Genomic DNA, 20,072 nt, shown 5'->3' with positions numbered 1-20,072 from the left:
GAGAATCCTTCAGTATAAAAAGAAACTGTAACCCACAGGGGTTGAGAAACCTGCAGTGTTAAAGATTCTATCTTTGGGTTTAAACCTAAATTCTTGTTCCCTGATGTAATTTAGACAGTATTAAAAAAATCGTGCTCAAGACAAAAATATTTTGCCTCTCTGTGGACTCTTTGAAGCTTCCACTGACACCTTGAAGCTCCTTTCCACTCAGTTCTTTAGAGGAATTAAAGGGTGCTTTGAAGGCACCTGAAGGCAGAAATTCGAATTAAATAAATAATAACCTAGATATTAGACTTCAGGTTTTGGCAATGTATATTTATCTTTTTACAAAGTGGAGTGTTATTATTAATCAACTTTAATGGCATCATAAAATCCCTGATCAGAGAAATGATTTGTCCCTGGCTGTCCTGCTGCGAAAACATAATCCAGGAGTCCTAAATATTCATGCCAACAGCATCCAACCTCACATGTTTTTTATACCAGTTGTGAAAGTCTTCTGGCAGAAGATGAAAGGTGCTGTACAAGTATTAAACCATACAATTAAAATAACTTTTTTCTAGTTCATATGCAATACTCTAGGATGGAGGTTCCTGCCTCACACATGTTCTATGCATAAGGAAGCTCTCTTGAATGCTGCCTTGATTATTTTCCAAAAGAAACAGATTAGCATGTTTCTTTATCCCACTCATATAGCAATAATTTCTAGTATTTTTTTGATAAGGTATTCATACTGCATGTCAGTGTTGCATCATGATAAGTGAATTTGTTATGTTGCCATGTCCTTAAAGTGTTGTAATTCAAAATAAAAAGTACTGCACAGTCTCCAGAAAAACTGTGAGGTATGAGAGTTGTATGAAAGCTCATGAATGCCACATCTCATACGAACTCTTGCATAGTAATTTAAAATTTATGTAAAACTCAAGTACTGTTGTAAACACACACAAAAAGGGAGATAATTCTTAAAAGAATAATTTTTTACAGACGTACATTATATTAGATTTGAGTGAGTTCTATGTTCATCTCTGGAGACAAACTATTCACAGATAGGGAGTTCTCATTTAGATTTCAATTATTGTTTTCAATTTGCATGCAAGTACCTGTGTCTTGCATAGGGGTTTTGAAGGGAGACATGATCCGAGAGAACAGCTCAGCCAAGTGCTCCTGTCTTAACACTGCAGCTCCATCCTCACAAACTTCTCCTTTCTTGGATAAAATCCTGATGCTCTTTTTAAATTAATCTTATCAAAACTATTTCTCACTGACCTTCTGATAGCCATGTTGCTCCAAGGTCTGTAAGAGTATAATAGCACATACATTTTTTTCTGTAGAGGTGACCATTTTAAGAGACTTTTTTCATGTCTGCTCATCTCTGGTTGTGATTTTTCACACCCCTCACTCACACTGATACATTGAAGTAAACACTGACCCCCCTGCCAAAAAAATAAAAAAAAAATCCAAACCACCATAGACAGAAGTATTTCCCTATTTCAGTTCACAACATAACATAAAAAGGAGCAGGAAACTGCAGCCCCATGTGGCAGCCAGCAGTTGAGTATAGGCTGCAACATCAAAAAACAACTGCAACGTGGAGTAAAAAGGTATGCAAAATTGTACCACTGAAAGGAAAAATCAGGTTGAAATAGTTGGCTGAGAAAATTTTGCTGCAAGACAGGAATTCTCAGGAAATGTGCTAATTCACTACTTCAGCATTTTGGCCATAGCATAAGTTTCTTTCTCATGAAAATTTATACAACAACACGCCACAGGATGAACTTTCATTTTGTTTCTCAGTAGATTGGTCTGAAGGTTTTCCTTAGAGAAAGAAAAGAAAATAGTAGCAAACTCACCCAAGACTTAATTTATTGGGAACAGTCCAACAAAATGAGCCCTTAGAAAACAATCTAAAAAGAACAGGTCTGAGGTTGCACTCATGTATAGCCCAGCTGCTAGCATTACCAGAGGTCAAACAGTTTGTTTTCAGCATGTTTCCTTGCACAGATATTAGTCTTTGTCTGTAATTTTGGCTATGTCTCTATTTTCCTAGCTCAGGTTAATCTAACACATCATCTGTCTTATTGTTTCTTTAAAAAACCTCAACAACTGACATTTACAAGTCATGGTATTTGAAATACTTTTCTTTGGGTCAGTTTGTTAAATTGCTTCAGATTAAATAAGCAAAATCACAGTCTGCTATGTTTTGAATAGTGTAAGTTTATTTATATAAAATATATGTTATTTTGGGATAAAACCAGCAAACTATATCCTTAACCCCTATAAAAAATTATAGATCTACAGAAGTTACACTGCTTTCTGCTCTCTGAGGGTCTGGCACAGAAGGCTGATTGCATGATCCAGACACATTTTAGATATTTCTTTTACTAAAGGCCACTGTTTTCAGCTGATCAGAGTGGGAGATGGGGCATTTATATGAACGTTTCTTCTTGATATGACTGAATTGGACTTTTTCTGCTAATTTTCAGATGATATTGGGACTAGTGACAGAGTTCACATATCACTCCGTGCTGTACCTGGAGCCTGGAGTGACTAGATCAGCCATAAACCTCTCACCGATTCCCTGAGCCAGGCAAGACTGGACCCATGTTGATGGCCCCAAGGCTAAAATTCTGTTATTGTGGTCGGGAATAGAATTCACTGTGAGGCCTCACCATCTGTTTTATCCAGTTCTCTCTCTTCCCATACAGCATATGAGGGTAAGATTTGCCACAATACAGTCCACAAGTGGTGCATGTGGTGCCTAAACCGGACAACGTGGAGGGTTGTATCTGACCCTCTTTCTCCAACTTAGGTGTTCTTGTGTTATGAGGATTCAGAGTTGGAAATAGATTCATGTGCTTTTATTAAGTCTCTATTTTTCTCTTAAAAAAAACTTTTTGCCTTCCCTAACAGTGGTTATAGCACTGCATACTATACTGCATATAGTATGAGCTTTAAGTTACTCTCCCTTCTTGTGTCTCATGGGAATATATCCATATGGGTACTTCTCACATATGAAGAAGAGTAGATAAAAATGTATACCGGTTATTCTGTCTGACAAAATTGAGCCACCTATGAATAAAAAATTCCCTGGCTCCGAGAGAGTGCATGGTGTAGCCTGGTAGATTTTTTGATTTCTGGTCAGTTTTTGTTGTCTCTCTTTGGGTATTATAAGCTTTACAGCTCTAATTTATTAAGAAGGGGAAGGGAGGGGCAAAAGAAGTTATATCATCTTTCTTCAACTACCTCTGTAATAAGGCAGTTTCCTTTAAAAGTTGGAGACTGAACCTCAGTTCATGCAGTTAAGAATATGTGTGTAAATTTTTGAGCACAAATCCTATATGTTCTTTCTGTTGTAGAATGTATAGGGACGCAATCAAGCTCTTCTCTTCATGTAACTCCTACCACTGTCAGTGGCAATATTCATACTGGTATCTAAACTTGGACTTGGGCCTGTAGAAATGTGGGGTTTGCTAATATATGTTTCTCAATCTCTCTTTTTCAAAAAGCATCACTAAAAAGAGAAGAATCCTGAATTCTTCATTTTTTTTATAACCAAAATATAATGGTGCAAATCAGCATCATGCTTTTCCAAGATATTGAATATATTGAATCCTTAAAGAAAAAAATCTTTAATAGAATATATGCATACAATTTTATTACAAGCCACATAAAAAATAACAGACATTGGACAAAATATTTAAACCATCTTTAATAACTTTAATTATGTTTTATTACCATTTTCTGGTTAAGAGTGGATACAAAGTCCCTGTAAACTACATATGTAGAATTTTACCATTTTTTCATTACACTATGGCAGTCAGTTCCAAAAGATTTCATTCATGTTTAAAATTAAATCCATCTTTTATTTAGCTTCTATATATTTAAAAATAGAGAGTATTTCTAAATAGACCAAATGAATAGAACAATATAATTTTATTTTAGAGACTGCTTTCCATAAAAAAACACAATCAAATTCTTTTACAGACTTTGATAACAAACTCAAAGTCCTGCTCACATTTAAAGATAAGATGGGAAGTGTTAGTATCTCTATTTGAAAGGATTGATGGTGTTATAAACACTGCAAATGTAACCATGCAGTACTTCTTCAGGATGTTTCCTCCTCCCCAGCTGAGTTTTTCTTAAGGTGCTGCTAACTTCACATATCTATGATAATTGTTCCTCCAAAGCCATACCTCTCTAAGATGCCTGTCCACACCAGGTTTCTGGAGATACTTCCCCATTCTGTGTGCTGAGCTCTGGTGCTGCCTCACTCTTGGGCACCACCATCCTGCTGGGAGCTGAATCTGGCTGAACCTTACTGTGTCCATACAGCTCCTCCCAGGTTTGCAATCAATTCTTGTTCAGGTTATTTCTAGAAGTAAGAACACCCGACATAAAGTCATATCCTTTTCATCCATTTATAAAAGGGCTGCAGTTCTCATTTTCTTAGTGTTGAAGTGACTAATTTCTTAGAGGAAGTGTCCTGTGAAGAGTATTACTGCTGGCTCACCTGAAGGAGTCTTGGCTGTGGTTTCACAACACTTCCCAGTCAAGCCAACTTCTGAAAGAAGATACTTGTTAAACATCCTGTTTCTAATATCTGTAAAGAGCAATACCAAAGCTCCTCATCTTGCCAGAAGCTTTGCCTTCCAGAAATACAGAAGGGTTTCAAAACTTTAACTATAATGCAAACTATCTGGTAAGCACAAGAATCTGATCATAGCTGTTTCATGTTATTTTGGTTCTTTTCAAATATTTAGTTTTTGTCTGTGTGCTTCTATGTCAATATTCTCTACTAACAACCCATTAGCTAATACATAGCTTGTTAAGGAAACCTCTAAAAGGATTCTGCCTGTGCCAAAGATTATCCTTGCTTATTTTAGAACCATAAGACAAATGCTAGAAATAAAACTCCCTTGAAAATACATCTCCACAAGACTGCAGGAGTTCAGCATGTTCATGAAGTAAAATTCTACTATTGGTGTTTAACTGTCTGTTATTTGATCACTAGAAAGCAAACCTAGACTAATTTGTATTTAAATCAGCTAGTGGATATATCTCCATGTAGAAGGAAAGTCTCTGATAAATGCAAGGAGTTGGAGCATATCCAGAATAAGAAACAGGATTGTAGGAGGATGAAAAACCTATTGAAGAAAGGGACAACACTTACACTTTTTCATGCTCTCATATCTGAGGCCCTGAGTCCAGGTGTGTGTGAGGAGCTGATACATCTGTCCACTTAAGAGAACAATGTAATCTGAGCAGAACTGAAAGGACTGGAAGAAGGGAGGGGACAAAGCCAAGTGGACAGACAAAAAGATTAGAAGAAGTATGTGATGCTGGCTGAAAAAGAAAAAGAAGATGAAAAATCAGGTGGTATACAGGACTTAGAGGAAGTGTCCAGGCTAGTGTTACTCAGCTTTTAGCATGAAATCATATATTTTAATATCTTCTACTAGAAGACTGACAGCTGCAATCAAAAGAGAAAATTAATAATCCCAATTAAATCTAATTTGTACCATCCTGCTAAATCAAGAGCATAAAGCAGTTAGGCTTGAAACCCAGGAAACTGAGCATCTTTTAACCCTAAGGTTACTTGAGGAGCTTTGAAGTGCAGAGCTTTTGTCTTGCAGCAGTGTGAGTTTTCATTATTAAATAAAGTATAATCTGAAAGTAATTGTAATACAGAAAGGAATGAAAGCCGTATCCATTATTTCTCTCAAGAATTGTTTGCTAAGAAAATTAGTACTTTTGTTCTTGTTGGTTTCATGACAAAAGTTCTGCTTATGTGCTTGTCCTTCCTTTCTACTTGGACACAGTGCTGGAAGATCCATCAGAAGTGTAAAGAATGACTTAATTCACCTTTATTTTTAAATAAATGTTCAATAAAAGCCACTTTCTGCTCTACACTGAACTTTGTCAACAACTAGCCAGATATTTAAAAAAGTTAAAGCACTTTCAAGAGAAATTGCTATGGAAATCAAATTTCAAAATGTGGTTTGGCTCAACGGAGAGTAAACAAGATCATCAGATGTAGGTCTCATAACAATCATTCCTGTTTGTAAGAATTAAAATCCAAGTATATGTAAATTTTCTTCTAAAAAAAAATCCACCAAATTCATACAGAGGAAATTCATTTACCAAGAGATTGGTTCAATAACTTATGTACTCTGTGGTCCAACAATTACTGATGTGAATTGCGAATAATTCCTGAAAACTTAGCAATACTACAGGCAAGCTATAATTTTTCAGATAAAAGAAGCAGCTGTTTTTGCAGATATCTGATTTTATTACCCTTCAGCAGAACATTTCTATAATGGAGGCAATTCCAGAATTATTAAGTTTTTGGTTTAGAGGTGGTTTTGGTTTCCCAGAAACACCAAACAATTCTGGTTCAATATGAATTGCAAGCATAAAAGCAGGTCTACAAGTGTCTCCTGTGAGTAGCTAATAAAATAGACACTTTTCAAAATTGTCCAACATTTCAGTTGACAAGGAAATCAAACCAGATTGCTTTGAATCTTATACTAAGCCAGTAGCAATAAACCAATACAATTTTATAGTGATTTTTCCTATGACTCCACTAAAATTATAATTTCCAAGTCTCTGGATAAAAAGACTTTTTTTTACCATTCAATCACCACTAAATTATCCAAGCAAATGGAAATACTTTAATCTCTTCTTGTGTTTGTCTCACACTGGGTACAACATATGCCGAAATCAAAAGCTCGACAGTCAAACAGAAATTTTGATATTTAAAGAAAAATTAAAGGACTCAAAGGTCATTCACCTAGAATTTTGCTTCCCAAGAGCCCCAAAAGCCAGAGCATCTTCCTGTAAACTTCATTTAAGACATATACTGTATTTGAGTCAAAGGTTGTTTGGAAATACTTTCCAACTGCAGAATCATCTATTTATTCCAATCATGCAACAACAGCATCAGCATTAGAAAAAACAAAAAATAAGTAAACCAAGAAACACTATGAAGATCTACCCACAACCTATAACTCTACCCACTCTCCAAACAGGAACTCTGTTTTTTATTACAGGAGTAGAGGAATTAAAAAACTCAATAGATGTGATTCTCTGTGTTTTCCTTTCAGATGAACTGAAACAACAGCCTGTCTTACAAGAAGAGGATACCACTTATACTTTTTCTGCTCTAACCCCTTACTGTACGTGACGTGCCATATAGTGGCCACAACAGATAAGTGTCTGAGTTTACACCTCAGTCTTTACCTCCCAAGAGCAGAAATTCACCCTTGTTCAAAGGAGAGCAAAAGATGTCTGTGACTGACACCCTGCTTACATGACTCATAGTTTTTTTGATGACTGCAGAAAACTAGATTAGAAAGTGTGAGCTTCTGTAATTCACAGGCTGGGATATATATGTGTGTCTGGAAGTTTTAAATAGGAGGCTTTTCATAAGAAAATGTAAGCTCGTAGAAGTTTAAGAAGTCAGAATTTAGAAATTGAGTGGTTTGGGGGTTTTTTGAAAAATAGTTTGTTAAAAATATCTTTCTGGTATAAAGGGGAAAGATGTAGTGGGGAAAAAATAAAAGATGTAACACAAGAATAGGATCCAGTTGAGCTGAGCCTCTCACATGCAGGGGCATTTGAACCTGGGTCATGCACAACACACACTGGTTTTCCTGTTGAATCCTTCTCTTGTTCTTCCTCTTGACCAATGAACAAGCAGTTATTCTCATAGATGATCATCTTCAGGAGACAACTCGGATCTATACTCTTAACTTAGTCCGGGGCAGCTTTTGTGTTTGTTCTGTCTGTGCAAGACCACTTGTGGAACAATCCATCTTATACACAGAGCATTTGCTCTCTGTCACTTTCTCTTGTTCATTTTCATCAGCTGAAGGGATAGATTTATGAGGTATCAACACTCCCCCTGCAGGGACCTGGCTGTGGGTTTTCTCTGTCCTGAGTTAGTGCCCTAGTCAACAGACACTTCTGATCCTGTACAGAGGGTGGAGGGGGAGTAATGGGAGAGAACAAAAGAAAGAGGTCAGTTTTTGCTTTGAAGCAAATGAAGAAAATATATAAACCCCTCAAAATTCCTGAAGAGGAGAAAAATTCATTTAGTATTAGTTCAGAAAGTTAGCTGTGCAATGAATTACATACATAGCATTTGAATGAACCCTTTTTACTTTATAATATCTTTTATTACTCAGTTGTACTTGAATGTGACATGTTATTCCAATAATGGTCTTTTTAATTACACATATTGCAAAGTCATGTCATTGTACTTAGTACTTCCTTATTTAACACATCTGAAACTACCATTCACTGTTCCTAATTTCATGTGACATAATAAGTATGTCTTGTATTTCACCACAGCCAGGACTTACTTCTTATCAATGCTTTCCAAAATAGCAAGTCCTCCTGTAGGCTCTTGGTTTTTCAGTGCAGCCTGAAGAAGATGCCAAGCACTCAGGTGAGCCCAGTAGTCATGAGTTTCCATCTTTTCTGTGCAAGTTTAACTTGTGTTACTTCTTTTATTGTATTCACAAGATTTAAAGGAAAACTTAGAGCAATGACATGGTATATTTTGCTATAGGTATATATGATATTTAAGATTAAAGTTGTTCATAAATTTCTTTTTTTTTTTTTTAATCCGAGTTTTATACACTCAGATACTTTGCAGAAAGTCCACTGCAGGTGTTTTCCTTTACCCACCTCTTCAGTAATTCCATCTACTGTATAATGTCACCTCTAAAGCAGGATAACTAAACAAAAGAATCTTTCTTAAAAACAACACTTGATAATTCAGAGTTTGGACATGTATGATAATATTCCTCCGAGCACTTTCCACAAGTGGAGGGTTATAATTGGCATCCAAGCTGATGCTTGTGCTAGTAATCATGTCCTACAGGTAAATAAGGACAGGCTGTTTTCAAGTCAGTGTTATGCTAGAAACTAGTGCTGGCTTGTACTCTAGTCCTGGTGCACATCCCTAAGAGGTGGAGGGCCCCCTGTGCCTCTCAGAGCATACCTGCTCTGTACAATGGGCATTAATGTCATCCAGGACTTCTCATGAACACAAAAAAGACAAACTGCCCTTATGGCAATGCATCTAGGATGTCCCACCTTCCTGATGGGACAGTGCTTGCTAGTGGGTGTGACGCCGCACTCCCACAACCACATTGTCCTTGTGAGCTTGTTCTGCAGCTCTGAACTTCACAGGTGAAGTGTGATCTCAGTACCTTCTTCCCATGATCTTTTGCTGAGCATGAACACATCTTTAACTTTTGGGTTGCATCATCAGTCCACTGGAGCTTTAATATTTATATCTACCCAAGAACACTGATTGAACAGCTATCCTCATGCAGATGTAGAAGACATTGCACTAACTGTAGTCTCATTTTCCCTAGTATAGTTCAATGTTTGAGCTTTGTAATCTTTCTTACATGAGTACAGTTGTGTAACATAAGCCATATTTGTCTCAAATGTGTATTTAGGGTTAGAAGCAAAGGAGTGTAGTGTGCATGTCCAGTCCAAACTCCTACTTAATAAGGGTCATAGAATTTGAATCTGTAATTTTTTTCAGTGTTTTATGCAATGTTCTTTTAGAAGAATAATAGGAGCTTCTTCCTCCTAAGACTTGCAGGAAATTTAGCCAGTTCTTATCCCCCAGAATTGCCAAGATGTGTATATGTTAACTATTTTCTATTTTAGTATTGACTAATGTTTTCCTAAGAACAAAACATACGAGGTATAACTAGAGCCTGCTGGCATTCTTCTGTCCATGTCCTCAATAAAACAAAGTAATCAAAGCTGAGGTACATCCAAAAATAATTGATTTACCCTAAAAAAAAATCTGTTTAGTTTTCTCCATGAAGCTAAAGATTGAAAAAATCTACTGTCCCACAGCAGTAATCTACTTAATAAGCTGCCCCTCACAAGAATAAACTCTGTTAAAAATTATTGTTACTATTTTTATTTGATTATAGAGGAATTACATATGAAAGTTAAGAATAGATTAGAGACAAAAGCCTGCATTGATATGAATGTTTTGTTCAAAAAGTTTAATGACCTGGTTTGTTAGGCTTTTCTTGCAGAATACTAAAACTTAATAGGTAGTGTTCTTATATTTGTTTTCTTCTGTTTATTTCTTTTTGTGTATTAATAAATTTGAACTGCCTACACTATGTTACACTGTGTTTCATTAGTGGTTTGAAGATTGGTGGCTGGAACTGAATGAGTACACCTTGAGTACTGTGTCCAGTTCTGGGCCCCTCAGTTCAGGAAGGACATTGAGGTGCTGGAGCAGGTCCAGAGGAGAGCAACAAGGCTGGTGAAGGGGCTCGAGCACAAGCCCTGTGAGGAGAGGCTGAGGGAGCTGGGGCTGTTCAGCCTGGAGAAGAGGAGGCTCAGGGGAGACCTCATCACTCTCTACAACTCCCTGAAAGGAGGTTGTAGCCAGGTGGGGGTTGGTCTCTTCTCCCAGGCAACCTGCTGTAGGACAAGAGGGCGTGGTCTTAAGCTCTGCCAGGGGATGTTTAGGCTGCATATCAAGAAGAAATTTTTTATGGAGTAATCAGGTATTGGAATGGGCTGCCCTGGGAGGTGGTGGATTCACCGCCCCTGGAGGTTTTTAAGATGAGACTGGATGTGGCACTTAGTGCCATGGTCTGGTAACCACGGTGGTGTTGGATCAAGGGTTGGACTTGATCTCAGAGGTCTTTTCCAACCCAGTTGATTCTATGAATAATATTTGAGTGACTAAAAGCCAGGCATATTTTAACCTGTAATTATTAATCATATACAAAGACAGTAAGGGCCATTATAATATATTTCAGTGCAGGCTGCTTGGTCTGGGTGATGCGGCCTCATAACTGAGGTGCCACACTTGGAGACAAGAGCAGTGACATTTGCCTTTCACAAACCTGTAGTGTCACTTAGGGCAAATCAGCATTTGTCTCTCTTCTTTTAAATATTGCCACTGTCTCATGTATTAAGTACAGTCTCTAGCCTAAGCCATTTCAATCTGTATTTTTGAAGGCCTATCTATAGTGGTACATGCTCTAGCCTGGAGCTTGGAGGTAACAAAAAGAACAGTGATATTTATTTTACAGAAGGTGACTGAAACAGTGCATGCATGCATGACATACAGGTAAGAACTCTAAATCCTCATGAGTAAATGTATATATATTATACTATAAGAAGACAGCTGCTTCTGATCCTGAAGGGCAGCTTTCAGATAACCCATATACAAAATAGGTTGCTTGCCAGCTGGTTGCCTAGCGAGCTGCAAAATAATCAGCATAGCTGGAACTATTCAAAAAAGTGCTGAAAGAATTTTACAAGTCAAACAGTCATTTTCATATGAGTTTTCCATTAAAAAAGTAAATTGGAGGAAAACTAAATGTGAACAAAAACTGGAGGTTATCTTGGACAGACACGAACAAGAAGGATTAGCATACCTAAAAACCTCTCCAAACTCCTGTAAAACTAAAATACTTTAGTGCATTAGATAGTAGATCTCTTTTATATGAAAAACAGATGGATGAAGCAAGTCGAAGAAAAGTCATGCTGCAGAGCACTAAAAAAAAAAAAAATTAAAAAGAAATCTTATAATGAGGTATAAAAAAGCCTTCACTTGGCAGGTTTTCTGGCAGAAATTTCACTCACATCCACTATACAGAACTTTGGAAGGAGGTGCTCTGTTCTCTCTGCCTTTCTGCTTATTCAAATTCTGCTCTAGAAATCATATTGTTGTGATTTGGAGCTTCACTTAGACTTTATAGAAGTTGGAGTCAAAGGGTGTCTATGCCTTTCAGAAAAGGGCTGAACTAGCAACAGGACTGGCTATTCAGTCTTAGATTTCTTAAAAATAAATTAAAAAAGACATTAGGTATCAGAGCAGTATGCCAGAAGTTTTCAGAAAAAGAGGGCTCTTTACTTTTTTTTATTTTTTTTTCAGGTGCTAAAGTTTCTAAGAACATAAAATAGCAGTTCAAACAAGAAAAAAAAATGCCTTCTGTGTGTGAGTGACAACAGTAAGGTCTTCTGCTCACCTAGAGATGGGTAATGATATATTAGAGAAAACCAGTTCTAATTTTCTGGCTTTAGTGATAAAAACTAGATGCTTCAGAAAAGATGCAAAGGACTCAATAGGAATAATTTCTTCCAAAAATATTTCCTTTTAGTCTTTCACATAAAAGAGATTGATTTAAACCTGAAATAGGGACTTTTCGAAGCCTTTCCAATATTCTCTTTTTCAAGATTCATTATATCAACTCTAACTCTTCTTGTGATATGTAAAAATGATAAACTCTTTTATATTTGGTAGGGAGATAATCTAAGACAAGTTCTGTTACACACAGTTGATAAAACAATGATTTGCTGCTTATGTAGAAAAGAAAGATATTACGCACTAAGGACAAATATTAATTGCATTTATCAAAGCCTATTCAGCTAATTTATAAGGACTGGACCATTAAACAACAAAAATGGAGATGACACATAATATAAATCATGATTACATATAATGATTTGCATCGCTGAGACATTCAGCTGCAACTAATGGGATAAACTAAAGCCTTTGTTTTGAAGAAGACTAGTTTTAAATTGTTAAACTAGTAGAAGAATTGTTTCTAAAGACTGGGCTTAAATTTTTAATGCACTCATGGTCACTAATACCTAAATATATGGTGAGAAATGAAATTATCCCTATTTAGAATGTTTTCCAAATCACTATGAACATTTATTGACAAACACTGTGAGGCTACTGACAAGCACTCAATGGCTTAGATTAAAAAGACCCAAACAAATCAAAAACCTACAAGTGAACAAAAGAAAGCTGCTAAATTTTCTTGCCATGAACCTTCTTAGTTAACTGTTCTTATACAAATGTACTCTTGGTTCCCGAATAAATCCAGTCAAGTAATATAGCTATGGGTGACATGCTATGTTGGGTAAAGAAAAATCTAGAAACATGAATGTTTAATTAAGGTTGTGAGCAAGGCTTTGAGAATATTTGCATATTATTCATTAAAAAGAAAAAAAAAATAAAATGAAGGATTTTTTTTTTAATTTCCTTTTATCACAACAGAGATAAAAGCTGGAAAACTCTGTTCAGCTCTGTCTTAAATATTTCATTAAGAAGAACTGTTTTTCCTCTTTCAGCTCCCATCTCTCAGCAGAGACTCAGCTATAGCACAGAGTTTTATAGCATGCATCTGTTTCCTAATAATGGGTCCAGGAAAGGACAGGGCCTGGGAAACAAGGTGGGAAGAAGCAAGTTATTAAGTATTTCATGAGACTCTCAAGTGTCACAAGTGTTCATGTGTAGTTTATGACATTCCCTTTTCTTTAGTCTAGGGGGAAAAAATAGTAGTATTGTTTTTCACTATATACTTATATCCACTGAAGTCAACAAGGCCAGAGGATAAACTTCAGCCTTAAGGAAGCTGAATGGTGATAGGCAGTTCTGGGATCATCTGCGTATTTGCAATAGTATGAAAACTCAGTCAGATTTCCCTTCAGACATTGTCTCCTGTCACTCTTTTAACATCCACAGGGCCTGAAGGCTGAGAGCTGAGCATCTCTTACAAAGGGCAACCTCAGCGAGATCCTCTTGACAGGATTTTGATGCAGTGCAGCAACAAGTCAGGCTGGGGAGATCCTCTACATCTGTTTTGAGCAGTTAATCCCCTAGAGGTAACTCCACTCACATGAAACTAATTTTGCAGTGTTTTAGCTAGAATGTGATTGAGTGAGCAGAATGGAAATCGAAGAAACTTGGTATTTATTCTGTGAAAACAAATGAAGAGGCCATTAACCTTCCAATAGAAATGATTACTTTATGTTTTAAAATACTAGACTTTTCTCTTCCCAGGCTTGAGAACGGTGCAACAGCTTTGGTGACAATCAAGATGATGCTACCTGTCAACACTAAGCCAAAACAGATTATTGTGATGAGGAAATCACAACTGTGCAAACATAATCATGAAACCTAACCCCATAGAATCCTGAAGCCTCTCTATAGGTTAGATTCTCTCTCTCAGAGAAGAAAGTAACCAAGGTTTATTTCAGAGTGCATTAAGATAATTTCCTAGATCTTACTGAAATAAGTGAATCCCTCTCTTAGAAGTTAAGGTCTATTTGGACTTGAATAAAGAATGTTGAAGTCCTTGTATTCCTAGAATATCTGAGATGACAAAAAAAAGTCAATTCTGTTGCTATGTTTTCAGATTTACATACATTCATCAGATCGTATGTGCATACATTTTATAATTCCATTGTCAATGTACAGAAATTAATGACAGCTTTACTCTAGATATATTTAATTTTGTGCATAGATACAGATATTTACAACATAAAGTTTCTATGAAATTATGGCAAAGTGGGTATCAAAACCTCTTTGTTCTGGATTGGTATGAAATCAGTGTTAAAAGTTAATATCTATAATCAAGGTTGGCTACAGATTATTTTTGTTATTCCCAGTAAATACTTTTCATGTAGCATAGGCCAATCAAAATTGAAATGTCCCACAGAATAAACACTGTTTTAAAATAATCCTTTAGAAGTGTACCTATCCTCTGTGAAAAAACTTGGGGATGGGAGAGTTAAGTTACCTGAACAACGGTTTTTCTTAAAAGTGTATCTTATAGCAATATTATTTGTTATCCACCTCCATCTCCACATTACTTCCAAAGAATTTTGCAGCTTATTACCCAGCTTTACTCGTAGCTGACAAAGGGATATCAAAATGTTATTAAAACTTGGATAGCTGAGTAGAGGAGGAATACCAAGATAACTACCCCCAAATGAAGAATAAAAAATCTCCCCAGAGAAATCACATATGTTTCTGTTAGATACTTCATAAACCACACAGGACAGAACTGTACAAAAGTCACAGGAAATCAGGTTTTATAAAACCTGCCTCTCCTGAAAGTGCCTGTCTTGCTTCCTGACTGTGTACAAATACACTATTTAGCCACAACTTAGTGTGAAAGAATCCCATTAGTAACTTGGTCACCTGCAATTTCTGAGGCCAATCTGTTTTGGAAACATTCATTTCTTCTGTGTTAAAAAGTCAAACATAAATTCAATCTCCTTCTGGTGTCTCTCTGCCCCTGCAAAATAACTTCAAGGTGAACTTCATTCACTTACTTGGAGAAGTTTTGTAGCACTGACTGCAGGTGCATCTACTGGGGATAGATGGTCTATTAGCTTTCTAACTCATTGCCTAAGTACCTTCCACTAGACGAAGTTGCTAAAAACCCCATCCAACCTGGCCTTGAGCACTTCCACATATGTGGAATATGCCATAAGGCATCCACAACTTCTCTGGGCAATATGTTCCTGTGGTTCACTACCCTTACAGTAAAGAAAGTCTTTAATTAGGTTACAGTTTAAAATTAAACTGATGTTTTAAGAACTGAGTTTGTATCCTCTCTTAATAAACAAATTATGACTGGGGTGCAAAGACGTATGGATGATCTCATTTGAAAGGCAAAAACATTTAAATAATTATTGTTGCCTTTAGGAAATTTTGACGCAATAAAGAGACTGATATGACCCTTACTTTTTTTTCTAGCTGAAATACTTAGAGACTTGTAAATCACTGAGTTTTAGAAATAACAGAATGTCTTGTTCCAAGAGATTCATGTCTTGAGCTCTCTTTCTCCATGAAACTCTTTAATGGCTAAATCTGATAGATATTTGCTTCCACAGTTGTCTTTAAGATATCAGACAGTCTCTTTTCAGTCCTCAAATCCAGGTATACCTTCGAATCAGGGATAAGTTTTTATTATTGACAGAATCACATGATCTAATTCCCAAAGACCTTTTGCAGTTGCTTAAGGGATACCGTAGCCCTTGTTCTGATGGCAGTTCATGTTCTCCATGTATTTAGAGGGGCAGAAAATATTTAGATAATATTTTGTTTGCAAGCGAGTTAACTGCTCTAAGTGACATTAAAAAAGAAGAGAACTATTGCAAGAATTGCCATAAATTGCTGGTCCCTTCCCCCTATTCCTGAAAAAACAGGAAGAAAGTCTGTGCTTAAGAAAGGTTGTCTGGGTGGATCTGCTCTTGGATAGGTCCTGAACAGCTACAGCCGTCGCTCAGGGCTGAATTGCTTAGCTTGAAGCAGGCACAGCATGGATGATTTCTATGGGATATTTACTCATAAAATATGAGTTATTGTGGAAATTTACTTTCATTTAGAGAACATCCTTGTCGGAAAGGGACCCCCTATTGGAAAGAAAAGAAAAAAATCCGTCATAGGAAGATGCAAATATTGTGAAAAGTGAAGGGACACACTGAAAACACAGAATGAACCATTGCATCAATGGCAAACACTGCTAAGTAGGTTACTGTGCTATCTAAAGAACTATTTTTATGTTTTACAGTTTTCCTCACTTGGAACACATCATCTCACTGCATGCTGGCTAGCACCAAAGATTATCATGCAGCGAACTCAGTGTGTTCTTTTGTATCAATGGACTATAAGTTCTCATAAAAATTAAAGCATGTTGAGATCTCAAAAAATAAAATAGAATGAAAAAAGAAGCATTGGAAAAACTCCAGCTTGGAGATTTATTCCATTTTCTTATGTGAAAAAAGTGAATGCACTTTATGATCCCTCTGGGTACAACAGTTTTTAAACCTTGTGAGTTTTAATATGAGTATGTGAAACCATACAGATTTGTATAAGATTTATGAACAATGTACACTTAAAATTATTGTCTACACATAGCAAAAGAAAAACCCCGTCTCATCACTAGTTTCTTCTCACCCTGAACTTTCCCTTTAAATCTTATAAACCTGATAAAAGAAGCTAGGGGGATGTCACAAGTTTAAACTGTTTTTCTATCATCGGGTCAATAAGGTTTCATGTATTTTCAGACAATTTTATGATTTACAGTTCTCACATTCCAGTCTGGCTATGACTATAGCAAGGTCCCAGCAACTGTCACATCTATGAGTCACATTATTAATCCACTGCCAGACTCTGTTTGAACTGCTACACTTGTAAAGGAGCCAGCATGAAACTCTCGGTTTTTGCAGACTGTCTGCTAGATTCTTAGTGAGTGAAAACTAAAGTTTCATAGACCTCAATACAATTCCAGCCAAGCACCAGTCCCTTGGTGCTTATCTCAACTCCTATTGACTTATTAGGTGTCTAAATAACAGTAGCATGGAAGGATCAGAGTCACAGAATATGTAGACACGCCAGAAAAAACATTTGATGATAACAGTGACAATAGAATATTTCTCATGCACTGGTTAATGGAGATAAATCCTAAAGAACTAACTACATTCAATAATATATTTTAGCAATCAGTTTTTCTAGTTTTGTCTTATTACTTTCTGTACCATGAGGCCATTGGTGTTTATAGCAATTTTACTCATGGTGGCATGGATCTACAGGTACAGAGTCCAACTGCATTCCTCTCATGCTGAAGTCTTTACTGGGCAGCTCATAGTCACAAATATTACCTTAATACCTGGACAAGAGTGATGTTAAAACACAGAAGAGCACAATTGTTTTACAAATATATTTTAAATTTTGAACTTTTTTCTCAGTAGACTACTGAAGACTGATTCATGGACCACATTCTTTTGCATGACAGGGCATTAAGAAACGGCAGCAAAATTATTGGTCTTTATCAGGAGAGTTCAGACTTGAATCCAGTATCAGAAACAATAAATACAGTCATAAAAATCAGGGATGGTGAGAAAGTCATGAGACAAAATTAAAGACATTCTATCACTTAGGATGTCTTAGCATCTCCTGGTTTCCTTCTCTGTTGTGGTAAAAGTGTAAGTGTTTAAGAGGGAGTTTTAAGGGAAGTAACGCAATGAAATGAAGGGCATGATGGAGAAAAATATCAAAAGTCACATGCTTCAAAATTCATAATGACTGAAAAATGGGTGGTGAAAAGCAGTAATAAGATTGGAGATTAAGCTGGTGTTACAATACAAATGATGACAGGAGTACCCTTAAAATTAAAGCAAGTTAATGTGATGCTACATATGGCAAGGGAGGTCCACTTCCCTGGACAGCCTGTTCTAACACTTGATAGCCCTTTCAGAGAAGAAATTTTTCCTAATATCCAATCTATACATACCCTGGAGCGAATTGAGGCCCTTTCCTCTTGTCCTATGCTTTTAACCTGGGAGAAGAGACCAAGCCTCACCTGGCTACGACCTCCTTTCAGGTAGTTGTAAAGAGTGAGAAAGTCCCCCCTGAGCCTCCTTTTTTCCAGGCTAAACAATCTCAGGTCCCTCACCTGCTCCTCATCAGACTTTTTCTCCAGACCCTTCACCAGCTCCATTGCCCTTCTCTGTACATGCTCCAGCACCTCAATGTCCTTCTTGTAGTGAAGGGCCCAAAATTGAACACAGGACTAGAGATGCAGCCTCGCCAGTGCTGAGTACAGGGGAATGATCACTGCCCTGGTGCTGCTGGCCACACTATGTCCAATACAAGCCATTGGCCTTCTTGGGCCCCGAGTCCTTTTCTGCCAGGCAGCTTTCCAGCCACTCTGCCCTCAGCCTGTAGCACTGCATGGGGTTGTTGTGACCCAAGTGCAGGACTCAGCACTTGGCCTTGTAGAATTGCATACCACTGGCTTCAACCCATCAGTCCAACCCATCCAGATCCCTCTGCAGAGACTTTCTACCCTCCAGCAGATCAACACTCCCACCCAACTTGGTGTCATCTGCAAACTTACTGAGGAAGCACCCAATCCCCTCATCCAGATCATCAATAAAGATGTTAAACAGGCCCCAATACCAAGCCCTGGGGAACCCCACTGGTGACTGGCCACCAGCTGGATGTAACTCTGCTCTCTAGGCCTGGCCAGCTTTTCACCCAGTACACGGTGTACCTGTCCAGACCGTGATCAGCCAGTTTCTCCAGGAGAATGCTGTGGGAAATAGTGTGAAAGATTTTACTGAAGTCCAGGTAGAAAACACACAGAGTTTTGTTCTCACCTACTCAGCATATCACCAGGTCATAGAAGGAGATCAGTTTGGTCAAGCAGGACCTGCATTTCACAAACCCATGTTGGCTGGGTCTGATCCCCTGGTTGTTCTACACATGCCATATGATGGCACTCAGGATGATCTGCTCCATGACTTTCCCTGGATTTGAGGTCAGACTGACAGGCCTGTAGTTCCCCAGGTCCTACTCTGACCCTTGTAGGGTGTCCTACCCTGACACCCTTCACATTTGATAACTTCTAGTCAATTAGGACCTTCCCAGTTAACCAGGACTGCTGGTAAATGATCAAAAGTAGCTTGGTGAGCATTTTCTCCAGCTTCCCCAGTAACCTTTGGTGGATTCCATCTGGCCCCACAGAGCTATGTGTGTCTATGTGGTGTAGTAGGTCACTGACCATTTACTTCTCCTTGGATTACAGGGACTTCAGTCTTCTCCTTAATCCTGTCTTCCAGCTCAATATCCCAGGTACCTGGAGGAGAACTGGTCTTGCTACTAAAGACTAAGGCAAAGAAGACATTAAATACCTAGGATTTTTTTCATCCTTTGTCACTGTGTTTCCTCCCACATTCAGTAAAGGATGGAGACTCTCCTTAGCCCTTCTCTTGTTGTTAATGTATTTATAGAAACATTTTTTTAATTGTCTTTTACTACAGTAGCCAGCCTAAGTTCTGGTTGGGCTTTGGCCCTTCTAATTTTCTCCCTACAAGTCCTTGTAGTCTTCCTGAGTTCCTGTCCCTTCTTCCAAAGTCATAAACTCTGTTATTTTTCCAGAGTTCCAGCCAAAGAAATGAGCCAGGTCAGTCCTCCCTTTCCTTCTTCCTCTTTCAGCATAAGGGGATAACCTTCTCCTGTGCCTCTAAAAGTTTCTTCTTGGAGAACGTCCTGGACTCCTTTACCCTTCAGGACTGCCTCCTGGAACAAAAGAATCTGGAAAAATGTTCACAGGGAATAGAAATGGAAAAGGAGAGAACTATACAGGAAGAATCAAATTAAAAAAGAACCAGGAAAAGTTATATTTCTAAAACCCAAAAGAAAGAGAAGTTTTCAAGAAAAGCAAAGGTAAGAGTACTGAAGACATTGTGGGCAACATCAAAGAGGA

The 20,072-nt window shown here is 37.5% G+C and overlaps 2 long non-coding RNA genes across 4 annotated transcripts in view; one reads left to right on the top strand and one right to left on the bottom strand.

The window, feature by feature from the left end:
- The window catches only part of LOC127463449 (uncharacterized), a 66,678-nt gene that overhangs the window by 8,858 nt on the left and 37,748 nt on the right, over window positions 1-20,072 (top strand). The gene's annotated exons all lie outside the window — the stretch shown is intronic.
- LOC127463448 (uncharacterized) lies at window positions 3,766-18,963 on the bottom strand. Of its 3 annotated transcripts, none has more exons than XR_007900838.1 (3): window positions 18,858-18,963; window positions 7,602-7,968; window positions 3,766-4,558 (listed from the first exon to the last, which is right to left on the bottom strand). It is a non-coding gene; the product is annotated as an uncharacterized LOC127463448 (long non-coding RNA). The 3 variants fall into 3 exon arrangements; XR_007900839.1 differs by lacking the exon at window positions 18,858-18,963 and adding an exon at window positions 18,702-18,792; XR_007900837.1 differs by lacking the exon at window positions 18,858-18,963 and adding an exon at window positions 18,258-18,472.

Source organism: Manacus candei, unplaced genomic scaffold (genome assembly GCF_025592945.1).
Source record: "Manacus candei isolate 608988 ecotype Guabito, Panama unplaced genomic scaffold, ASM2559294v1 h1tg000160l, whole genome shotgun sequence".
Classification (NCBI taxonomy): Eukaryota; Metazoa; Chordata; class Aves; order Passeriformes; family Pipridae; genus Manacus; species Manacus candei.
Note: the sequence above shows the minus strand (reverse complement) of the source record. Positions and strands in the feature narration are given on the sequence as shown.